Here is a 23,244-nt window from a genome sequence, read left to right as displayed (position 1 = left end):
GAGTACATATGGGCCTACAGGAGCCCCGTCTGACATCTTGCACTGAAACAGTGCCCTTGAGATCTCATACAGTTGACGAAGATGTTCAACCATATCGTAAGCGCCCATTAACTCGTGTTGCTTCTGAAGCTCAGAGTTCATGGTCGCGAGCATTAGACATGACACATCTAATGCGTCATCTTGATGCTTCTTGTAAGCATCTTTGTCAGCTCGCGGGGCATTGGCAAGAGGAGCCTCCGGAATGGGCTGCTCTAGAATGTACAGTTTACGTTCCTGAGTGAGAACTATTCTCAGGTTTACGTTTATAAAATCAATATCCGCATTTATATTAAAACTCAAGTTAGCTTTGGCTAATACGCCCGAGAGTTAATATAGATGTGATTTTGACCTATCTTTTCCAACCGTTGGAAGAATGCCTATAGTTGACTCGATCTAACCGAGCAACTAGGAATACTCAATCTAATTGAGTTTGTATTCACCCATGCGTTGATAGGCGGGACCAAGATTGTCCCTCCGTACCCTACCAAGATAATATGTATTGCTCTACTTTGGCAGATTCAACAATACATATGATCGAGGTAGTGATAGGTATCACGGCACGATTAGACATTTAGAGTTGGTTCAATCAAGATCTAATCTAATCGAAAAGGATGCATCTTGTGCACGACTTAGATCTAATCTAATCGCAAGGGTGCATCATGTGCACGACTTAGATCTAATCTAATCGTAAGGCACAAATTAATTAATTACTTATTAAACATGCATCATATACATAAGCAATTAACTAATTAACCTATTTGTGATTTAGTCATGGCCCCACTATGATCTTCTCAAGCCAATGAGAAGATCGAATGGTCAACCTAGGGTCAACAACTTCTCCAAGCTCCTCCCTTTGACCACCTTGTGTTGCTCGTGCCCGCCTCGGAACTCCGTCTCGTGTGGACCCTCCACCGCTCTAATTTGTACATTACAATTTGAAACTCGAGTTACATTCGAGTCTAAATCTAATTTACAACCAGAATATATGAGAAAGGCACGACGCGTAGGTCGCGGAAAAATAAAAACATACGACACGCGCAAACACATAACAGCACGCAAGCCGTATTATGAATTATAACACAATCCAATCATATTGGGTTTTTGGGCCATGACAATCACAAAATTAATATATAATTCAAAATTATATATTTTCATAATTTTCTATAATTTTATATAATTTTAAAAATAATTTTTTACAATTTTTACGAGTAAAATTTCCCGGCGGTCCCGTTTAGCGGTTTCGGGCGCAATCGCGGAACGGATCCCCTTGCGGGGCCAGGGGCAGCGCCCCTACCCGCGATCTAACCATCGCGAGGGTTCCTTTGCGATCCAACAGTGCCTAAACTCGCTGTCCCAAAACGATTTGGGTCGAGACATTGCCGTTTCGGAAAAAATCTTCCTGGCAGGTTCGTTTTTAGCGATTTCGAGTGCAATCGCGGAGCAAATCCCCTTGCGGGGTTAGGGGCAGTACCCCTACCCACGATCTAACCATCGTGAGTTGCTCCTTTGCGATCTAATGGCATCCAAGCCCGCTGTCCCAAATGGATTTGGGGCAAAACGAAGCCGTTTAAGGAAAAACTTTCCGGTAGCCGAAGCCTACAAGTGCCGAGATACTTGTGCTTCGCTTCTACATAAAATTACCCATAAAAACATAAAAAACTAAATTTTTACAGAAAATCACAGAAGGTTTAGTTTTCATAAAACTAAAAATTAAACTCGTACAAGCCTTGCACGTGGCTCTGATACCACTGTTGGGTTTTTCGGGCCGCGAAAACCGCTTTTCGCGTCGCGGAAACCCCGAATCACCCAAAGCCGTAGATCCATGCAAGGAAAACCGAACGAAAATAACAAGTACGAGTTTTAAATATCTAGATCTACTCCTAGATCTATGTGTTAAGAAGTATACCTTGAAGCGTGCTCTTTCGCGTTCCCGCTCGTCCGAGGAATTGCCGGATCTCTAGACCGTCAAGCGTCGGTCCTCTAGAAGTATCCACACGGACACGTAGGTGGAGAAAACCTCACACAAAGGTGTGCTAGCACCTTGGTAAGATTCGGCCAAGCAAGGAGGAGAGGGAGAGGGAGAGCTTGAGAGGAAGAAGATACAATAATAAATCACTTGAATGAAAATGAATCCATATTCATTCAAATTGTGGTCGGCCACATTTCCCAAATGTAACCCCCTCATTAATGCATTAAGTTGTCATCAAAGAGGGAATATAACCTCCATGAGGTGACATTCACTAGTAACTCCCATGAGGTGGCAACCATGATGATGTGGTGCATCATCATTGGTCCACATCAATGCCAACTCACCAATGAGGTGGCATAAAGTCAAGTCAAACTTGACTTTTAATCTTCCTCTCAAGTCAAGTCAAACTTGACCAAATCTCTTCCATGGTTGATCTAATCTAACTATTTGATTCAAGCCAACTTAATATAATGAATCTAATTCATTAAATTAAGTTGATTTAATGAGTCATAATCTAAATTAGACTCATTGAATACATGAATCAACTTGAGTCTAACTCAAGTTAGCCCAATTAGGATTACTCTTAATCCAATTTGATTCATCAAATGAATCTAATCCTCTTGATTCATCATATGAACCAAATCTCCATCTATTTGTCCTTAGTGTGTGACCCTATAGGTTCTTGTAACGTTGGCAATGCCCTAAACCCATTTAGGAGCATAAGTAATGAGCGGTATCTAGCAACACATCATTACTACCCAAGTTACAAGAATGTCGAGATCCGACATCACCTTGTGACTACTAATTGTGACTCTTCACAATATATGACGAGTGTCCTTCTATCCTAGACATCTAGATTGATCAATGTGAGGCATAGACCGTGTCATCCTCTGACCAATCTAAATCTTGAACTCCAAGTAGACTCACTAAATCAAATGAGCTCAATATCCCATATTGACTCATTTGGGCATGGCCATGCACTTCGTGGTCTCACTCTATCAAGAATACCGATGTCTCTCCCGTCATATAGGAGGGATAGATCCCATCTACATCACTCACATTCCTCTGCATAATTTGTTATATACCCAGTAATCGCTTTTATAGTCCACCCAGTTACGGGTGACGTTTGACGAAACCAAAGTACATAACTCCTTATGTAGGGATCTATGGTGACTTCAGGTCTAAGGACTAGTAGTCATACTAATAGCCACATGAGAAAGTATATGACACTCATATAACGATCCATGATACTTTCTCATGGCGGGTCATTCAGTATACATTCTCTAATGTATACCCATGTGTCAACTTGATATCTCTATATTCATGACTTGTGAGATCAAGTCATCGAGTTGACCTACATGCTAGTCTTATTGCATTAACATTGTCCCTGAATGTTAATACTCGACTAGGAATGATTAAGAGTATTGTTCCCTATATCATCTCACTATCGGTTCAACTAACCGATTGATATAGGTGAGAACCATCTACTCAAGGACATTATTATACTTAGTTTATTTGGCACCAATACAAGTAAGTATAATATCCAAAATCCAAATGCCTTTATTAATTGATCCTGTCCGAATCAGAAGTCAACGGACGCTGGGGACGTGGCGCTCCCTGCTGGACCCTCGAGTGCTCCGGCGAACCTGCAACAAACCGAGCCGGGAGGGGTGTCCCGGCGACGGCCCTCCGACGCTCAAGTCAGGCGAGGAATAACAAAGAGGTGGCTTCAGAGATTAAGACCCGCGTACCTCCGATGAAGAAATGGAGGCCTTATATAGACCTCTCGAAGGAGCCTGGGCGCGTCAATCAAAGCAATCACCTGCTTTCGACCATGCTCAGGTATGGGTTTGTCAGAAGGGCATCCATAAGGCCATACCGCTACTGTATCAACCTCTCCATGATGTGACGGCGAGATCCTCCATCGTGCACTCTTGTGTACGGCGTAATCATCAGACATGCCTTTGCTGACATCCCATATCCTGAGCCGAACGAATAGGCCGCTCGACTAATCTTTGTATCCTCGCCCTTATCCTGGCCGAGCGGACCACCCGCTCGGCCCTTCGGTCCCAGCCGGGCGGACACCCGCTCGGCCATTCAGTCTTCCCGCCTTGGCGTCGGAAACCCAAGTCCATGGCTGGGTTATCTTTGTCTCCGCTCGGACCTACTCAACTGCTCGGCGCGACCATTAATCGCTTAGTCAGCCCTCCATCTGTCCTCAAGCTGGGACCCTTCAGGAAGTGGGTCCCCCATTCTTAACGCCGGATCACTTGCCTTCCCTTCAAGTCTAGTCGAAGGAGGCAGTGAGTCCGACTGACTGGACTATGTGTCCGAGCGGGCGGTCATCGCTTATAATATCCCTTGAGCCGTTCGGCCCTTATGCCAAATTCAGCCGCTCGGCTCTTCATTTTGGTTGTCTTGTCGCTCAACGTGGATGTTTGCTTGTCTAAATCTTCTCGAAAATCACGCAAATCCTCTTCATTAAGTCGAAGCATGCGAGCTATGGGCGCATTAATTGCGCCTGGTGACAGAGCGCCACGTGGCTCTTCTTGCGTGGCGGTGATGATCCGTACGATGGGACGCCGATTACTTCGAAATGGACGGTTAGATGATGACCTCGCCTCTCGTGACCTGCATCCGACGGACGAGGCTGACCAGCCTCATTCGCATAAAGCCTTCGTCTTCGCCTTTACGCTGCATTCTCTGTTTCATTCTGCGTCTTCCGTCGAAGGTGCCCGCGGCTGCCTCATTCCGGTTGTCCTAGTTCTTGCCTCTTGGTGGTTTTCGGCTTTCTAGTGATCTTCTTCGCTCATCTTCCCTCGGTAAGCTTCTCCCTTCCTTTCGTTCGACCTTTCCCTTTCGTGTGGGACTTCTTTCGTTCCCTTGCTTGCGAACCTTTATCTGTCCTCCGTTTCCGAGTTTCTTTCGGCTTCCTTCTTTCTTTTTCTTGGTACTTTAGTCATGGCAAGCACTTCCGTACCCACTGTTGATGTTCATGGCCCTTGGTATCTGACCATGGAGAGTCGATTTGATGAAGAGGGCGCTCGGCGCCTTGTTCGGACGTACGGGATCCCTGATGACCATGAAATAGTTATAGCCGACCTGACCGACCGACCCCATGACCCTCCGATCGGCACCGTTTGTTTTTTCTAGACCAATTCCAGGGCGGCCTTAGATTTCCTACCCATCCCTTTATTTTGGAGGTTTGTAATTATTTCCTCATCCCGCTCGGCCAACTTGTGCCGAATTCCTTTAGGCTGCTGAGCGGGGTGGTCGTCCTCTTTAGGCTGCACAGTATCCCACTCGACCCCAAGATATTCCACTATTTCTTCTACCCCAAACAATCCGAGTTGGGCACTTTTATTTTCCAAAGTAGAATAGGCTTCAAATTTTTTGATAATATGCCGACCTCCAACACTGGAAGGAGTTTTTCTTCTATATCGACTTCGACAGATTCGAACAAATGGCGGACCATAGCTCGGCAAATTCGAAGCAATCGACCTACCTTCATGCGTGGCAACGGTTGTCCAGCGGTACAAAATCGACCGATTGCTTCTCAAGGGTGTTGTACATTTTGGATTATCTCCCGTTCAATCTCCCGCATGAGTAAGGACTCTTTACTCCCTTCGCCTTTTTATCTAACTGATTTTAATTTTTCTGCTGTGAAGTCATGCGGCGCTCCAAGGCTACCGATCATCTGAAGGCCGTGGAAATTGAGGCGGCTACCAAAAAGAACTCGCCGAGCGGGGTCTCATCGCCCGGCAGATGCAGGAGAGGGGGGCGCAGTCGCCCCTGAAACAGAAGTTGCCCGTCCGCTTCAGCGGAGGTTGAGGCGGATCCTGCTTCCTCCGCTCCAGCCGACTGGAGTCCCGGCCGGGATTCACCACTGGAAGTTGGAAACGTCGAAGAGGCTCCGGCCTTCCGCCGACCCAAGAGGGCGATCCACAGGCGCCGATCGAGATCGCTTCGCCATCGCAGATCGGGACCCCAGTGGCCTCGCCCACCGCACAGCCCTCTGGCTCTCCTCCACGGACTCGTCGTCACTTACGACGGTTGGGCGAAACTTCAACCATAGGGGAGTCCTCGGGCCAGGCCGGACGGCCACCCTACCATCAAGACTACCCTTGATTCCCCTCGGAGGAATATTTATTGTCCACCGATCGGCCATCAAGCCCGTTCATGAAATAACCTTGACGGGTCCGCTCGCCAAGCTTTTCGAGGGCCCCGATTGGTGGCCCTCATGGCGCCCTAGCGACTAAGCGATAACAACATCGTGAGCCACTCGGTAAGTTCATTTTCTTCTTGTGCCCACCTCTTGTTCGGTTCCTGATTTTATTATTTTCCTTACAGCATTGGGCCGAGCAAATCGCCACTAGCCATCGGCTAGCCGAGCTGGAGGATCTCATGGAAAAACTCCAAGTCTCGGGGGGTCCATCAGCCGAGCAGGAGAAACAAGCCCTCGAGGCCGAACAGAAGAAGGCCGCCGACCTGGCTACAGAGGTGGCTCGACTCGAAGACTTGGTGAAGAAGCGCGACGGAGACGTGAAGCGCGCCAGTAGCCGGAAGAGGCGGGCGATTGCTGATCTGGACAAGATGAAAGTTGAAGTCCGAGCCCTAGATCAGCAATCTAAGAAACTGGAAGCCCAACTAACTGCTGAACGGGAGGGGCGCTCGGCTGAACGTACTAAAGCGGAGGTCGACCAGAAAGTTCTCCAAGATTCACTTATTGCCTCCCGGGGGCGCTCAGAAAATATAAGGACGGAGAGCCGAGTCGCCTAGCAGCAGCGCACCAAGAATACCTCTGCTCGGAGCGGTTCGGCACAAAATTCGGTGGCAACGTCTCCTCCACTTTCGCCGAGGCGGTCAAGGTCACCATGGCGTACTTGAAGAAGGGTGGCCACCTTCCTGCGGGAATGCACATTCCTGCCTCCGACCTGGCGGCCATGATAGATGATATCCCGGACGCCTTTTTAAATTTTGAGGACCCGGAGTGAGGCGAGTTCTTCCAAGTACTTCTTGTATTTCATCCGCTCTGCTAATGTAAATTTTTGCATGTGCCGATCGGCCAAATTGTGTTCCTTTGCCTGTATTTTTGTTTGCCCTTCATTGCCCTTTTTTAGTCTGTTTGGTGCTTATTCGTAGAATCAGTTAAGCTCCACGTGTTTCCCACTGGACGACCGATCAGGTTAATCAATTGGCTTGTTTTCCTCGAAATCGTTTAGCGATTGGCTACATTATTTGTATTCAGTGAATGCGAAGTATTGGCAAACCGATGGCCGATCGGACTTAATCAATTTAGTACTTGCGAACGCTCGTTATTTGGCGTCCTTAGTTCCGTCCAGTAAGTTCACAGTCGGGGGCCTTCGCTCTTGAGCTCCCGGCTCGAATATTTATAGCCGATCGGCGCGGCTCTCGATCTTTAACGATGGAGCTCGTCGGCGCGGATATTTATAGCCGATCGGCGCGGCTCTCGATCTCTAACGACGGAGCTCGTCGGAGCGGATATTTATAGCCGATCGGCGCGGCTCTCGATCTCTAACGACGGAGCTCGTTGGCGCGGATATTTATAGCCGATCGGCTCGGCTCTCGATCTTTAACGACGGAGCTCGTCGGCGCGGATATTTATAGCCGATCGGCGCGGCTCTCGATCTTTAACGACGGAGCTCGTCGGCGCGGATATTTATAGCCGATCGGCGCGGCTCTCGATCTTTAACGACGGAGCTCGTCGGCGCGGATATTTATAGCCGGTCGGCGCGGCTCTCGATCTTTAATGATGGAGCTCGTCGGCGCGGATATTTATAGCCGATCGGCTCGGCTCTCGATCTTTAACGACGGCGACGGATATTTATAGACGATCGGCTCGGCTCTCGATCTTTAACGACGGAGCTCATCGGCGCGGATATTTATAGCCGATCGGCGCGGCTCTCGATCTTTAACGACGGAGCTCGTCGGCGCGGATATTTATAGCCGATCGGCTCGGCTCTCGATCTTTAACGACGGAGCTCGTCGGCGCGGATATTTATAGCCGATCGGCGCGGCTCTCGATCTTTAACGACGGAGCTCGTCGGCGTGGATATTTATAGCCGATCGGCTCGGCTCTCGATCTTTAACGACGGAGCTCGTCGGCGCGGATATTTATAGCCGATCGGCTCGGCTCTCGATCTTTAACGACGGAGCTCGTCGGTGCGGATATTTATAGCCGATCGGCGCGGCTCTCGATCTTTACTCGTCGGAGCGGATATTTATAGCCGATCGGCGCGACTCTCGATCTTTAACGGAGCTCGTCGGTGCGGATATTTATAGCCGATCGGCTCGGCTCTCGATCTTTAACGACGGAGCTCGTCGGCGCGGATATTTATAGCCGATCGGCGCGGCTCTCGATCTTTAACGACGGAGCTCGTCGGCGCGGATATTTATTGCCGATCGGCTCGGCTCTCGATCTTTAACGATGGAGCTCGTCGGCGCGGATATTTAAGCCGATCGGCTCGGCTCTCGATCTTTAACGACGGAGCTCGTCGGCGCGGATATTTATAGCCGATCGGTGCGGCTCTCGATCTTTAACGACGGAGCTTGTCGGCGCGGATATTTATAGCCGATCGGCGCGGCTCTCGATCTTTAACGACGGAGCTCGTCGGCGTGGATATTTATAGCCGATCGGCTCGGCTCTCGATCTTTAACGACGGAGCTCGTCGACGCGGATATTTATAGCCGATCGGCGCGGCTCTCGATCTTTAACGACGGAGCTCGTCGGCGCGGATATTTATAGTCGATCGGCTCGGCTCTCGATCTTTAACGACAGAGCTCGTCGGCGCGGATATTTATAGCCGATCGGCGCGGCTCTCGATCTTTAACGACGGAGCTCGTCGGCGCGGATATTTATAGCCGATCGGCGCGGCTCTACGGTTTAACGTCTGGGCTAGACGGCCTTTCAGGCTAATTTTGATTCTTTCGTTCGGCGAAGCTTTTTGCCCTCTTTTTTATCACCTTTGCTTCCGACGTTATGAGGCTATAGGCTAACCGAAAATATACAAAGAATTAGCGCCATATTACACCACTTTGCTTCCCGCACGTGGCCTTCGGTTTTTGTGTCAATGCTTGGGTATCGTACGCCCGGCCGAACGGCACGGGGTCTTCAGCATTGAGCATTTTGGCTCGGATAATTTACCTCCGTCCGAACGGTACGGGGCCTTCGTTCCTCGAGCGCTTGGCTCGACCAATTTACCTCCGGCCGAACGGCGTGGGACCTTCGTTCCTTTGTTGGCGAAGCCTTATTTGTTCTCTTGATTTTTCATTTCTGCATTTCAAGTATTCAGTCGAAAAAAGTACACAGGATGATTTACATAGGCACACCTTTCACCCCGCCCGGTAAGGCTGGAGGTGGTTCGCGCTCCACGGCCTATCTAGCTGCCGACCTTCCTCATCCTCCAAATAATACGCGCCCGAGCGGAGCTTCTCGATGATTTTGAAGGGACCTGCCCACGGAGCTTCAAGCTTGCCGACGTCGCCGACTTTCTTCCAGACCAGGTCGCCGACCTGGAATGACGCCGCGGTTGTAGTTTTGCTTCATCCGTTGACGGTATGCCAGCCGAACGGATGCCTTGGCTCGCTCCTCGTCAACCAAATCCACTCCATGTTCCTTCGCTCGGCGTTGCCTTCATCGTAACATTGGACCCGGACGGACTCGGCCCGACTTCAACGGAATGACCGCACCGCGCGTACACGGATGAAAAGGTGTGGCCGTTCCTTCCTTAGGAGTCGTTCGGATGGCCCATAAACGCCCTTCACCCAACTTCCTCCCAAGTGGTCAAGCCGAGCACGGAGAATTTTCCGATTGGCCACCTCGGCTTGACCGTTGCTTTGGGGATAAGCCACGGACGTGAAGTGTTGCTCGATGTCGTAGCTTTTGCACCAATCCTCTAGCACCTTCCCTGTGAATTGCCGCCCATTGTCGGAAACCAATCGGCGAGGGATGCCGAACCGACAGATGATGTTTTGCCAGATGAATTTTTTGACTATCTGTTCGGTGATCTTTGCCAGCGGCTCGGCCTCCACCCACTTGGAAAAATAATCGACCGCCACTAGCAAAAATTTCCTCTGCCCGGTCGCCATCGGAAATGGACCAACAATATCCATTCCCCATTGATCGAATGGACATGAAACGGTTGATGCCTTCATTTCCTCGGCCGGTCGGTGGGAGAAGTTATGGTACTTCTGGCACGAAAGGCACGTAGATACTGTCCGAGCGGCGTCTGCTTGTAAGGTCGGCCAAAAGTATCCGGCTAGCAGGATCTTCTTAGCTAGTGATCGTCCGCCCGGATGTCCTCCGCACGATCCTTGATGTACCTCTTGGAGGATGTAAGCCGAGTCTTCCGAGCTCACGCATTTCAACAGCGGGCGAGAGAAAGCCTTCTTGTAAAGCTGATCGCCGATGAGTGTGAACCGACCGGCCCTCCTCCTTAACAGCTGGGCTTCATACTCATTGGATAGTGTGTCGCCTGAGCGGAGGAACTCTATGATGGGTGTCCGCCAGTCGCTTGGAAATGTGAGGCCTTCCATCCGGTCGACGTGCGCTACCAACAGTACTTTTTCAATTGGCTGCTGAATGGCGACCGGCGTTATTGAGCTCGCGAGTTTGGCTAACTCATCTCTGCCTGGTTCTCCGTTCGAGGAATCTTCGAATAAGCACCTCTCGGAAAGTAGCTTTGAGTTTTGAAGGCCTCAGAGAGTTAAGCGCTGTTGATTTCAAAGGTGCGAGAAAGTTCCAACTGTGAATCCGAATAAAGTGTCACCCGACCGGCTCCCACATGTCGCTGCAATCCGGCTATGAGGGCCTCATACTCTTCATTGTTGGTAGCTTTGTAATCTAGCCGGACGGATAGGTGCATCTTTTCTTCTTGAGGCGAGAGCAGCAATATTCCAATCCCACTTCCGAGTGGAAGACCCATCCACATATATTCTCCACGTAGCTTCCGGCTCGCCTTTGCACTTTGGTCACAAAATCAGCCAAGGATTGCGCTTTGATCGCCGGCGGGGTTGGTATTGGATGTCAAATTCACTTAATCGTCCACTTGATGAGCCGTTCGGACGCTTCGGATTCAACAATACTCTTCCTAGTGGACTGTTCCGGACAATGATGTTGTGAGCCAAGAAATATGGTGCCGGGCGGCTAGAACCAAAGCAAAGGCCAACTTCTCGAGCCCGGCGAGATTCAGCATCTTTTAAAATGTGGCTCGGAAAATACACCGGCTGCTCCTCGCCTTCAGCCTTGAGCCTACAGCATGCTCGGTTGAAAACAGATAAATATAAAGTGACTCACCCCGATCGGCTTGGCTAGTACAGGCAGGGAATTAAGATATGTCTTCAATTCTTGAATGCTCGGTCAGATCCTCGTCCAGTGAAATTTAGTGGCCAAAATTTTGAAGAAAGGAGGCTCGGTCAGTTTGGAGATGAATCGGACAATGCGGTTATCCGACCGGTCAATCGCTGCACTTCCTCGTATTTCTTGGAGGCGACATGTCTTGTAGAGCTTTCACCTTCTTTGGATTTTTGATTCCCCGTTCGGTCACTATGTACCCAAGAAACGCCCTCCTTTTGCACAGGCACTTCGGGATTTAGCATGACTCCATATTTGCGTAGCGTTCGGAAGGTTTCTTCCATGTCCTTGAAGAGATCGGCCGCTCGGACGGATTTGATAAGAATGTCGTCCACATAGACTTCCAGATTGCGCCCGATCTGCTCCTTGAACACTTTGTTCATCAAGCGTTGATAGGTGGCCCCGACGTTCTTCAATCCGAACGGCATCACATTATAGCAATATGTGCCGTCGGCCGTTACGAAGCTTACTTTTTCTCCTTGGTAGGCGTCGAGCATACAAATTAATTCGCAGCCGGCCGTAGAGTCCACCAACTGATCTATCCAGGCGGGGATAAAATCTTTGGGGCATGCTTTGTTTAAGTCCCGAAAGTCGATGCAGACTCTCCACTTGCCCGGCTTGGAGACTAATACCACGTTAACCCGGCTCGGGGCGCACCTCGCGTATATGGCGGCCTCGAAGCTTCTCGACTTCCGCCGGATGATGGAGTTACGCTAAAATCTCTTTTCTCTTTATCGGACGGCGTCCGGTCGGACATGCAACTCGCGCTATGCTCGGCAAAATTCCGGGCAACTCATGTGTCGACCAGATGAATACATCATGATTTTGCCGGAGGCATTGGATCGGCTCCTCCTGCTTCTCCTCCGGATCGAGGCAATAAAAGTTGTAGCCTCCGGTCGGGTCGGGTGAATCTGCACTTCCTCTTTTCTTCATAAATTAGAGGGTGGCTTTTCAATGATGGCATTTACCTCGATTCGGCGCCTTCCGCGGTTGGATTCTGCTCGGATCATCTCGATGTAGCATCGTCGAGCCGCTGATCTCCCGTACTTCTCCCACCTTGTCTTGACGGGAACTTCATCTTGGTGGAAGGTTGAGGCGGCAAATTCATTGGTAGGTCGTCCCAAAATGACGTTGTAGGATGAGGAGAGTCGACCACCACGAAGTTTATTGTCTGGTCCTCTGGCTCCTCTCCAGTAGCCCGTAGGATCTGTCACCGGGTGAACTTCGTGTGGCGGGGTCGTCATGGCGGCTCGGCTCGATCAATTTGCAACCGATCAACGCCTTCTTGAATATGATGTTGACCGAGCTCCCTGTGTCAACAAATATACGGTGAATAGTGTAATTTGCTATTACCGCTTTAAAGAGCATCGTCGTGGGGCACTTCAACTCCTTCTAAGTCCCGGCTGAAAATGACTTCGGTCCACTTGCGCTCTTGGCTACAACCATTGCGTGGATTTGAGACCCGCCTTTACGGCTCGGTTGGAGTCTCCGAGCAATAACGTTGATTTCGCCCCGGGAAGTATTGCTCCTATTTTCCTCTTCCCGAGTGGACGGTCGGGACCGTTCTCTGGACGCTCGGCGATTCTCCTGTCTTGGAGATCGGTGCCGATCGGGCGTCTGTTGATGTCGCTTCTCGGTGCGGGTCCGGTCGGCTTCATGGGTCCTTTGTCTCCGGTCGATGGAAGGAGACCGTCGTTCGACATTCTTGGGAATGGGATTAGCCACGAAGGGAAGACTTCGACAATCCCTCGTGTTGTGCGTATCCGTCCGGTGGAAGGAGCAGAACATAGGGGTCCATCTCTTCTTTGGTTTGATCCGAGCGGCAGCTACTTCTTGCACTTGGGACCTCACACGAGGGGAGCGGATTGCTTCGGCCCTTGGTCCTCTAGGCGGCTGATGAGCGGCATGCTGTCTCCGTTCGGCATGAAGAGGCGCCCTCTCGGTTGGAGTTTCCTTTTTCCGGGCGGCTTGCGCTTCTTCCACGTTGATGTATTCATTGGCTCGGTGTAGCATGTGATCATAATCTCGGGGCGGCTTTCGGATGAGCGACCGGAAGAAGTCCCCATCCACTAGGCCTTGTGTGAATGCATTCATCATGGTCTCCGATGTGACCGTTGGAATATCCATTGCCACCTTGTTGAACCGCTGGATGTAAGTTCGAAGCGATTCTTTCGGCTCTTGCTTGATGGCGAACAAGCTGACACTTGTCTTCTGATAACGCCGGAGGTCGGAAGTCCTTGAAGCTTGTGATGGATCGTCCGTGACCTCTGAAACCACCGTTGGCCGATCCAGAGAGTGGTAAGAAAAACTCGACATTTTACTCCATCGTGTATTGATGGAGTGTAGCCGTGTTCAAACTTACAGATGATCATCCGGTGGCATTCTGTTCCACTCGATCGTCGGAGGCACGTAGTGCTTGGGCAGAAGGTCTCGTAGAATAGCCTCAGAATTGGCGATTGATCCGCTCGGGAGATGAGTCCGCTGGGGGCTTTCCCCTTTCTGTCATCTCGCCTAGGCATCTCGTCGAAGAAGATCCTCTATCTCTTTGAGCTGCGGGGGTGCGAAATAAGGCTCGATGGAATGCGGCGGTGGTGGAGGTGCAGCTCGGCCACAGATGTTGCTGTTGCTCCCGGCCGCCGCTTCTATTTTTGCTCCACGGTTTGGCGGCCTCATCTCGACGGGCGTGAGTTCTTCATTGAAAGCGCCACCGTGTGTTGTCGTCGGCCTCGTCCATCGTTCGTGTTCGGATGCAGTGCGTTCCTGACGGCGCCAAATTGATCTGTCGAATCAAGTCAGCGGGCCTGGGGCGTGGCGCTCCTGCTGGACCCTCGAGTGCTCGGCGAACGCAAGCCGGCGGGAGGGTGTCCCGGCGACGGCCTCCGACGCTCAAGTCAGGCGAGGAATAACAAAGAGGTGGCTTCAGAGATTAAGACCCGCGTACCTCCGATGAAGAAATGGAGGCCTTATATAGACCTCTCGAAGGAGCCTGGGCGCGCCAATCAAAGCAATCACCTGCTTTCGACCATGCTCAGGTATGGGTTTGTCAGAAGGGCATCCATAAGGCCATACCGCTACTGTATCAACCTCTCCATGATGTGACGGCGAGATCCTCCATCGTGCACTCTTGTGTACGGCGTAATCATCAGACATGCCTTTGCTGACATCCCATATCCTGAGCCGAACGAATAGGCCGCTCGGCTAATCTTTGTATCCTCGCCCTTATCCTGGCCGAGCGGACCACCCGCTCGGCCATTCAGTCTTCCCGCCTTGGCGTCGGAAACCCAAGCCCATGGCTGGGTTATCTTTGGCTCCGCTCGGACCTACTCAACTGCTCGGTGCGGCCATTAACCGCTTAGTCAGCCCTCCATCTGTCCTCAAGCTGGGACCCTTCAGGAAGTGGGTCCCCCATTCTTACCGCCGGATCATTAATATACAAGAATATGATACAATGAGTCCATACAATCATCAAATGATTGGCTCTAGGGCTCTAACTAACAAGATCCAACATTGAATCTTTCTAGGGTTTTCTCCAACTTATCAAGCTTTTCCTTCAAAGCTTGATTTTCCCTTTCTAGGTTCCTAAACTTAGAGTCTGTTGGTGCAGCGGAGACCGGCAAGAGGGGGTGAATTGCTGTAAACAAAAATGAAACTACCCTCCTCGGATTTCAACTCAGAATAAATGCAGTAGAAAATAGTAGAGACAGAAAATAGAAGCAGAAATAGAAATTTAACCTGGTTACAACCAAGAGGGTTGTTAATCCAGGGCAGTGAAAAGTACACTAAGAAAATTTTTCTTCTCTGAAGGCAGAGAAGCCTTTTACATTCTAATTGCTCAGAACTACTGCTAGGAATTGCTTACAGATTGATTGCTTGAGTTGTTGTTGAATTCCTAACTCCAGGGGCCTTTTTATAGCTCCTGGAAAATCTATCCCGAGGGTCCAAGGTGCCTCCAATAAGGTTCAAGGCGCCTCCAGCTCAGTCAGCGGATAAAACTTTATCCGCAACGCAAACGGTCAAAAGTGACCTGTTGAAGGCGCCTTCAACAGGGTTGAAGGCGCCTTCAAGCTGGAGGCGCCTCCAAGCTGGCAGCTCAGGTTCCAGCTTGGTTTCTCCAGCTTCCGACGCTCCGTTCTTCTAGGTGATTACGGCCAACCGGAATAGGGCTCACCCGAACCCAATTCCTGGCCTTCTCCTTGAGCAGCCTTCCGTCCCGGCTTAACGTCCCTCGAACACCGCTCACGCTCTTCTCGCCCGAGCCCGTCGGCTCCCTTCCCGTGCCGTCTTTCTCGCTAGCTGCGTCTTCCGCTCGAATTCCTGTGCTCCTAAGCTCCTGCACACTCAGACACAGGGATCAAACACAGCAGGTCCTAACCAACTTAGTTGATCACATCAAAACTACCACGGGGTCCAACAATCTTCCCCTTTTTGATGTGCATCAACCCAAGTTCAAGTTAGGGTTAAAATAGACATAAATAGTAATTTTAAAGGAAATTACTAAACTAACATTTGTAAGCATAGATTTGCAATAAAAAATTGCAACACATTTTAGAAAAAAAAATATTAAATTTCAATTTTCCTAACTCCCCCTAAACTTGTACTTTTCTCTCCCCCTTTGATCACAGCAAAAATGGGGTCTTAAGTAAAATATTTTCAAGTAAGATTAAATCTTTGAAAAAAAATTTCCCAAGTAAAAATGAATTTTTGAAAAAAAATTTCAAGTGAAATTGAGTTAAAAAATTTCTAAGCAAGAATGAACTTTTTAGAATATTATAAAACAAATTTCTAAGTCTAAACTAAAAAATTTCTAAGTCAAATGAAGTTATTTAGGATTTTTCTAGAAAAAATTTTCTAAAAATAAAAAATAATTTCTGAGTTAGAATTTTCAAGAAAATTTTTTTTAAGGAATTTTTGTTTATTTTAACAAATATTTGTTAAACTTTCAAAGCATTATTTAATTCTTGTTTAATGCTTTTTCAGAAAGTTAATTAAACATTTTCTTTCAATATTTTAGCTTCCAGGTCGTGGTGAGGCACTAGGCCTTCTTGGTTATTGGAGCAACAACCACTTCCTTAGACAAAGCTTCCATAAAGAATTTCAATGTTTAATTTTCTCACTGTAAGCTTTTAATTTTTGAAAAATTTTGGAACCCAATAGAGGTTTCTTCCTACAGGATTATTCAAAAATCTAGGGGATACATAGTTTCTTGGTATTTTCCTAAGTTGACCTTGATGCTTCCTTATATACCAATTTAATTTACCATAAATTCTAATTTTTGACTTTGGAAATTTCTTTAAGCATGCATCATTTTTCAATTTTTCAATTTCTAATTTTAAATTTTCATTTTCTGATTTCAAATTTTCATTTTCTTTTTCTAATTTGTCTAAATCTCTAGAAAGAGCTTTAATAAATCTAAAAGATTGATTCGGGGTTAGATTGCGTACCTGACTTACCTGATCTGGTGACGCTCCTTCACTGCTGCTTTCTTCTGACGTTTCTCCCCCTTCGTCGATGCTCATCTCTGAGCTGGACGTTTCTTCTAGCTGATGGTTGGCCATCAGTTCTAGTCCCGAGAATTCTTCGACTTCCGATTCAGAGGATGACGAATCATCCCACGTGGCCTTTAGGTTCTTGTGTTTGGAGGGTTCTGGCTTCAAGTATTTTGACTTTACCCTTTCTTTCTCCTTTCTCTTTAGCTTTGGGCAGTCATCTTTGATGTGCCCCTCTTCGTTGTAGTTGTAGCAGCGACCCGTTCTCTTCTTTCGATGATGCCTCTGCGATTTAAATTTATTAGTACTGAAAAACTTATTGAAGCGTCTTACCAGTAGTGCCGCTTCAAATTCGTCGACTTCATCTTTGCCTTTAAGGCAATGTTTTGACTTGTCTTCTCTGCTCCGTTGGGTTCTGAAACTCGAGATTCGTGAAGTTCAAAAGTGAAAAATAATTGTTCTAAAGTACTTACCTCAAGGTCCTTAGAGATGTAATATGCATCTACTAAGGAGGCCCACTCTGGAGTTCTCGGGAAGGCATTGAGCGCGTATCGGATAGAATCCCGGTTGGTTACCTCTTCTCCAAGGTTCGTTAGTTGCGTTATCAGTTCCTTGATTCTCGCTTGGAGTTGCGCTACCTTCTCGCCTTGGTTCATTCGGAGGTTCGTTAACTGGTTCCGGAGGATGTCGCGCTTCGCTAGCTTCGCTTAGGAAGTACCTTCGTGAAGCTCCAGGAATTTTCGAGATCTTCGAGTCGTAGCTTCGATCTGATTTACCTCTGCGGTAGATGAGTAGGTGGAACTCTTTCCGTTGGCTACAATCGCTTGCTCCTTTTTCGTCCAAGTATTTTCCTCCTTATCTTTCGGACTGCATAGCCATATTTCATTATTAAAAGAATGTCAAATTCGGTTTAAAAATACCTCCATTTTTTGCTTCCATGTCACGAAACTCCGTCAAACTTCGGGATGGATGTTCGCTCCGCCATCGTCTTGATCGTAGTGCTCGGTTAGTCCTACGAGGCGATCGGGCTCTGTACCACTTGAGCCCGGCAAGAGGGGTGGTGCTATAAACAAAATGAAACTACCCTCCTCGGATTTCAACTCAAATAAATGCGATAGAAAATAGTAGAGATAGAAAATAGAAGCGAAATAGAATTTAAACTGGTTACAACCAAGAGGGTTGTTAATCGAGGGCACTAAGAAAATTCTCCTTCTCAAGGCGGAGAAACCTCAGAACTATTGCTAGGAATTACTACATAGTTGATTGCTTGAGTTGTTGTTGAATTCCTAACTCCAGGGGCCTTTTATAGCTCTGGAAAATCTATCGAGGGTCCAAGGTGCCTCCAACAAGGTTCAAGGCGCCTGGCTCGGATAAAACTTTATCCAGCAATGATACGCAGGTTGAGCGAAGCTGCTGGAGGTGCCTCAGTGGACTCAAGTTCCTTGGTTTCTCCACTTCGCTCCGTTCTTCTAGGTGATTACGGCTGGAATAGGGCTCACCCGAACCCAATTCCGGTCTTCTCCTCGGCGACCTTCCGTCCCTCGAGCGCGTGCATGCTCTTCCTCTTCCGCAGCTCTCTCATCCCTTGGACGCACGCAGCCCGTCGGCTCCCTTCCGCTCGACTTCCTGTGCTCCTAAGCTCCTGCACACTCAGACACAGGGATCAAACACAACAGGACCTAACCAACTTGGTTGATCACATCAAAACTACCACGGAATCTAACAGAGTCAACATGTCCATATTGGACATTCCTAGATCTTCCCATTTTTCTAGGCATATATCTTCCCTTCTTGGGATTAATGCCTTGGGTCTACCATTTCTAGAGTTATCATGAATTGGTCTCCTAGGGTTATGATCTACAATTACCCTATTCCTATCATGATATTTAAATCCAAAGTTATGCATGGGTAAATAATAGCAATTATTCCTAGCATGCATGGAGGAATTTAAATTTGACTTCAATTTTAAATTAGGGTTTACCTTATCCTTTACCTTTGGAGCTCCCCCTTGACATGAGTCTCCATTCTTCCTCCACTTCTTCTCCTCCTTTTTCAAATGCGCCAACTTTTTGATTTCTTTCTTCCTTGGGCATTTGGTGTGGTAGTGACCCCGCTCACCACACGTGAAGCACACTATGTGCTTTTTCTCCTTATTCTTCCTACAACTCAAATTAGATTCAAAATGAATTGAATTGAGTTTAGGAGATATCTCTTTCTTACCCAATGGACATCTACTCTTGTAGTGTTCCTTTTCATTGCACCCGAAGCACACAATGTGATCTTTTGATTTTGCTTCGGTGGAGGTGCTCACTAGGTTGATTTCCAAGACTTCTTCTTCTTCTTCACTTGTCTTGGATTCTTCTTCAACCTTTGAGGATGTATCCTCATCCACACTAGTGGATGACATTTCTTTATCCTTCTCCTCTTCGGAAGTTGAGTGCTCGTCACCTTCTGGTTGCTCCTCCTCATCTTGAGCCATTAAGCCCATCTCCTTGGACTCTTCTTCTTCTTGTGTAGGCATAGGTTCTTCCCATTTAACCTTCTTTATCTTGTTCCAAAAATCGTGGGTGTTCTCGTATTTACCTACATGACTCATCACGTCATTAGGCAAAATATTCAATTAATATAGATATTACCTTGTCGTTTGCCTTTGACCGTGAGGTTTGCTCCTCCGTCCAATGTCGTGGTCGGAGCTTCTTCCCTTTCTTGTCCTTCGGGACTTCGAACGACTTTTTGACCACCATCATGGTGTCCCAATTTGTGTCGAAGAAGACCTCCATCTTCATCATCCAATATATGATGTCCCCAAGGCTTCCTCCTTCAAACTTTGGAGGTTTAATCAAGCCGGTCATCTTCTTGTAGTTGCTCTTCATGGCGGTTAGTCCGAAGGAGAGCATCCTCGCTCTAATACCACTTGTAGGAGGATCGGTGGCCGGCTTGAAGGGGGGTTGGATAACTAGGTCACCCCCAAATTTATTTCTTCTCAACAAGAAGGTTAGTACGCAGCGAAATACACTAAACAAAACAATGAACGCAATCAAGGAAAAATACAAACGCTAACAAGCTTGATGTAATGTGGTTCGGAGATAACTTGCTCCTAATCCACAGCTGTCCGTAAGGTGGACGATCCCGATCCGTCGATGGATTAGCCTCCGGTAAACTCCAGCTACTCAAACAACTCCTTGTGGGTGGAGAAATCTCACCACAACACCAACCAAGAACACTTGGACACAAGAGAACCTTGAGCACTTTGGTGACTACTAATTAGGCTTTAACCAAGTCTAATTTCGTCACCTTGGCCGGCCATCCCAAGCTCCTTCTTATAGAGCATGGAAGAAAACAACCCTGTTGTTTTACCGTTACCAGTCGACTGGTCCTTGCACCAGTCGACTAGTGCCAACCCAACGGCTCTCTCAATGACTCTCTACCAGTCGACTGCTACAATGCACCAGTCGACTGCTACAGTACATCAGTCGACTGCTACAGTAATTGCTACAGTGTCGTTGGCTGCTACAGTACCCCCCCGAGTGCCTTCTACAGTACCCATCGGGATTTTTCCCCGAGTACAATCTCTCATGCACTCATACCCTCACGACTCACTTGACTCTTCTTTGCAGCCTTGACCTCTTGCCTTCAAGCCTACTTCCTTTGACTCTCGTCCCTCGGATGCATCCAAGCCCATGGCTCGTCCCTTGATGTCATCCTTTGTGTATGCCTCGAAGTTGCTTCCCTCGACTCTTGTCCTTGCTGCCTTGCCTACGGTCCCTCGGATGCTCTATACTTCACCGGACCCGAAGCCATCAAGCTGAGTTATATGTGTATCTTGCAAACCTGCACACTCACATACACATATCAAATAACAAGGATAAATCTAACTTAAACCCTTTGCCTAAACACCAAAACACATGATCACACGGCCCATTGGGATTGCTCCAATAGCTACTTTGAAGGAAAATAATAAAAGAAGGTCACGTCAAGAATAGCTATCCAAGATTGAAGAATAAAATAAAAGAAAAGGACAAATGGTCAAGAAGGTTAAAGTAAAGTAAGCTCAAAGCGATGTGGAGCAAGTTGTCGTCAGAAGAGTCTGAAATGGAAGAATACGCTGGACTAGCACTCATAGCGAACTATCAAGAATCAAAAGATGAAGATACCTCAGTAGAGAGCATCGATGAAGGGGGAACATCCACTTAGAGTCTGACATGATAAGTGAAGTACGATTCTTACCCACTTACAAATTATATGATGTAATAAAAATGTTATCTAAATCTTTATATAAATCTAGAAGTAAGTTTCTTGAATTGAGAAAATAAAAATTAACAGTAGAAATTGAATTGGAAAATGCATGCTTAGAACTAAAAAAGTTCAAACATGAAAATAAAAAACTAAAAGAAATAGTGAAAACTTAAAAATTAGAGTTAGAACAATTTTCTACAAAGTTAAATTCATTTTAAAATATTCCTACAAGGAATGTTAGAAATTATGAAGGCTTAATTGATATTTAAGCAATAGGGGCCAAATTAAAAAAGTTTTCAATCTTGATATTTCACAAAAATTCTTGATAAATCTAGTAGATAGAAATTTATTTTGGGTTCCAAAATCTGTTTAGGCTATTAAGTGTCTTTATTTGCACGCTAAAAATTAATTTTCATTAATTATTAGTAAAATTAGTTTTTGTAAACTTTTTGTTCAATTTTATTTAAGTTTAAATTTTTTTTATGATCGAAAAATATGTTATCTATTAGCAGAAAATATTTTTAAAAATTTTAATTTAAAACTAATTTTTTATATATTTTTTTAAAATTGAATTTTTAAAATTTAAAATTTTCTACAGTTACTTTTTTGAAAAACTTGATTTTTCTATAAATGACCTTATATTTTAAATGTTTAGCAAATTAGCAAGTTAATTTGACGTTGAAATCTATTTTTAAGTATTTACATTCAAAAATATATATTTTTATAATAAAAAATATTTTCTCACTAACTGAAAAATATTTTTCTCCTAAAACTTTTTTTTATAATCAATTTGATTATGTTCAAAATTAACAAATTTTTTTTTAGTATTTTTCGAATAATAAAAATTATTTTTAAATTATTTTTGATAAATCTAAGGTTTAATTCTTAAACATATCTATTTTTTTTCAAAATTTTTTTCTCTTCTATTCTCATTCTTTTTTTTTTTCATATTTTTGATGTGATTAAAAGAGAAAAATAATATTAAATTAAGGAGAGGACTTAATTGCAAAAATTTATGTTAGTATACTTGTTTTTATTTTTCATATACAATTTCATGTTTGATTTCTCTAACTTTAACTTGAGTTGATACATTTAAAAAATGAGGGAGATTGTATGTACCACATGCCTATTTTGATATTAATCAACCAAGTTAAGTTATGTCATGTGTATTTGATGTCTTGTGTCTAAGTGTACAAGAACTTAGGAATATAAGAAGTCAAGCGGAAGACATAGCGAACGAGAAGGATGACACGGGAAGGGAGCCGACAGGCTCGGTGCATCTGAGGGACGAGGAACTGCAGAAGAGTACACCAATGGAGCAAGAAGAACATACATGGTGTATCCGAGGGACATAAGTTGGGAGGAAGTCTTCTTGAGGAGAAGGTCGGAGTTGGGTTTAGGTAAGCTAAACTCTGGACTTCCGGAGCATCACCCAAGTGAATGGAATGAAGAATGGTCTGTTGGAGGATCGGTGGCCGGCTTGAAGGGGGGTTGGATAGACGGCGCCCCCAAATCCTTGCTTCCTACGATGTTAGCGCAGCGGAATACAAACGAACACAAATAGAAAGCTAAACACCAAATACAAGAATGGAAATGCAAACCGCTAACACGTTCATTTATGTGGTTCGGAGATAACTTGCTCCTACTCCACGGCGTGCCCGTAAGGTGGACGATCCCTCAATCCGTCGGTAGATTAGTCCCCGGTAAACTCCGGCTAGCTCAACCTCCTTGTGGGTGGAGAAACCTCACCACAACACTCACCAACAACACTTGGACACAAGGGAACCTTGAGCACTTTGGTGACTACTAATTAGGCTTTAACCAAGTCTAATTTCGTCGTCTTGGCCAGCCATACCAAGCTCCTTCTTATAGAGCTTGGAACAAATCAGAACCTGATTTTCTCTGCTACCGTGCATCAGTCGACTGGTCCATACACCAGTCGACTGCTACAGTACGCTACAGTAACTGCTACAGTGCCACTACAGTAACTACTACAGTGCCGCTGCAGTAAAACCCTAAAACTAGGATTTTACTCCGAGTACAATCTCTCATGCACTCGTACCCTCACGACTCATTTGACTCTTCTTTGCAGCCTTGACCTCTTGCCTTCAAGCCTACTTCCTTTGGCTGTCGTCCCTCGG

The sequence above is a fragment of the Zingiber officinale genome, chromosome 5B, assembly GCF_018446385.1.
Source record: "Zingiber officinale cultivar Zhangliang chromosome 5B, Zo_v1.1, whole genome shotgun sequence".
NCBI classification, from domain to species: domain Eukaryota; kingdom Viridiplantae; phylum Streptophyta; class Magnoliopsida; order Zingiberales; family Zingiberaceae; genus Zingiber; species Zingiber officinale.
The sequence above is the reverse complement of the archived record's forward strand: the minus strand, read 5'-3'. Positions refer to the sequence as shown.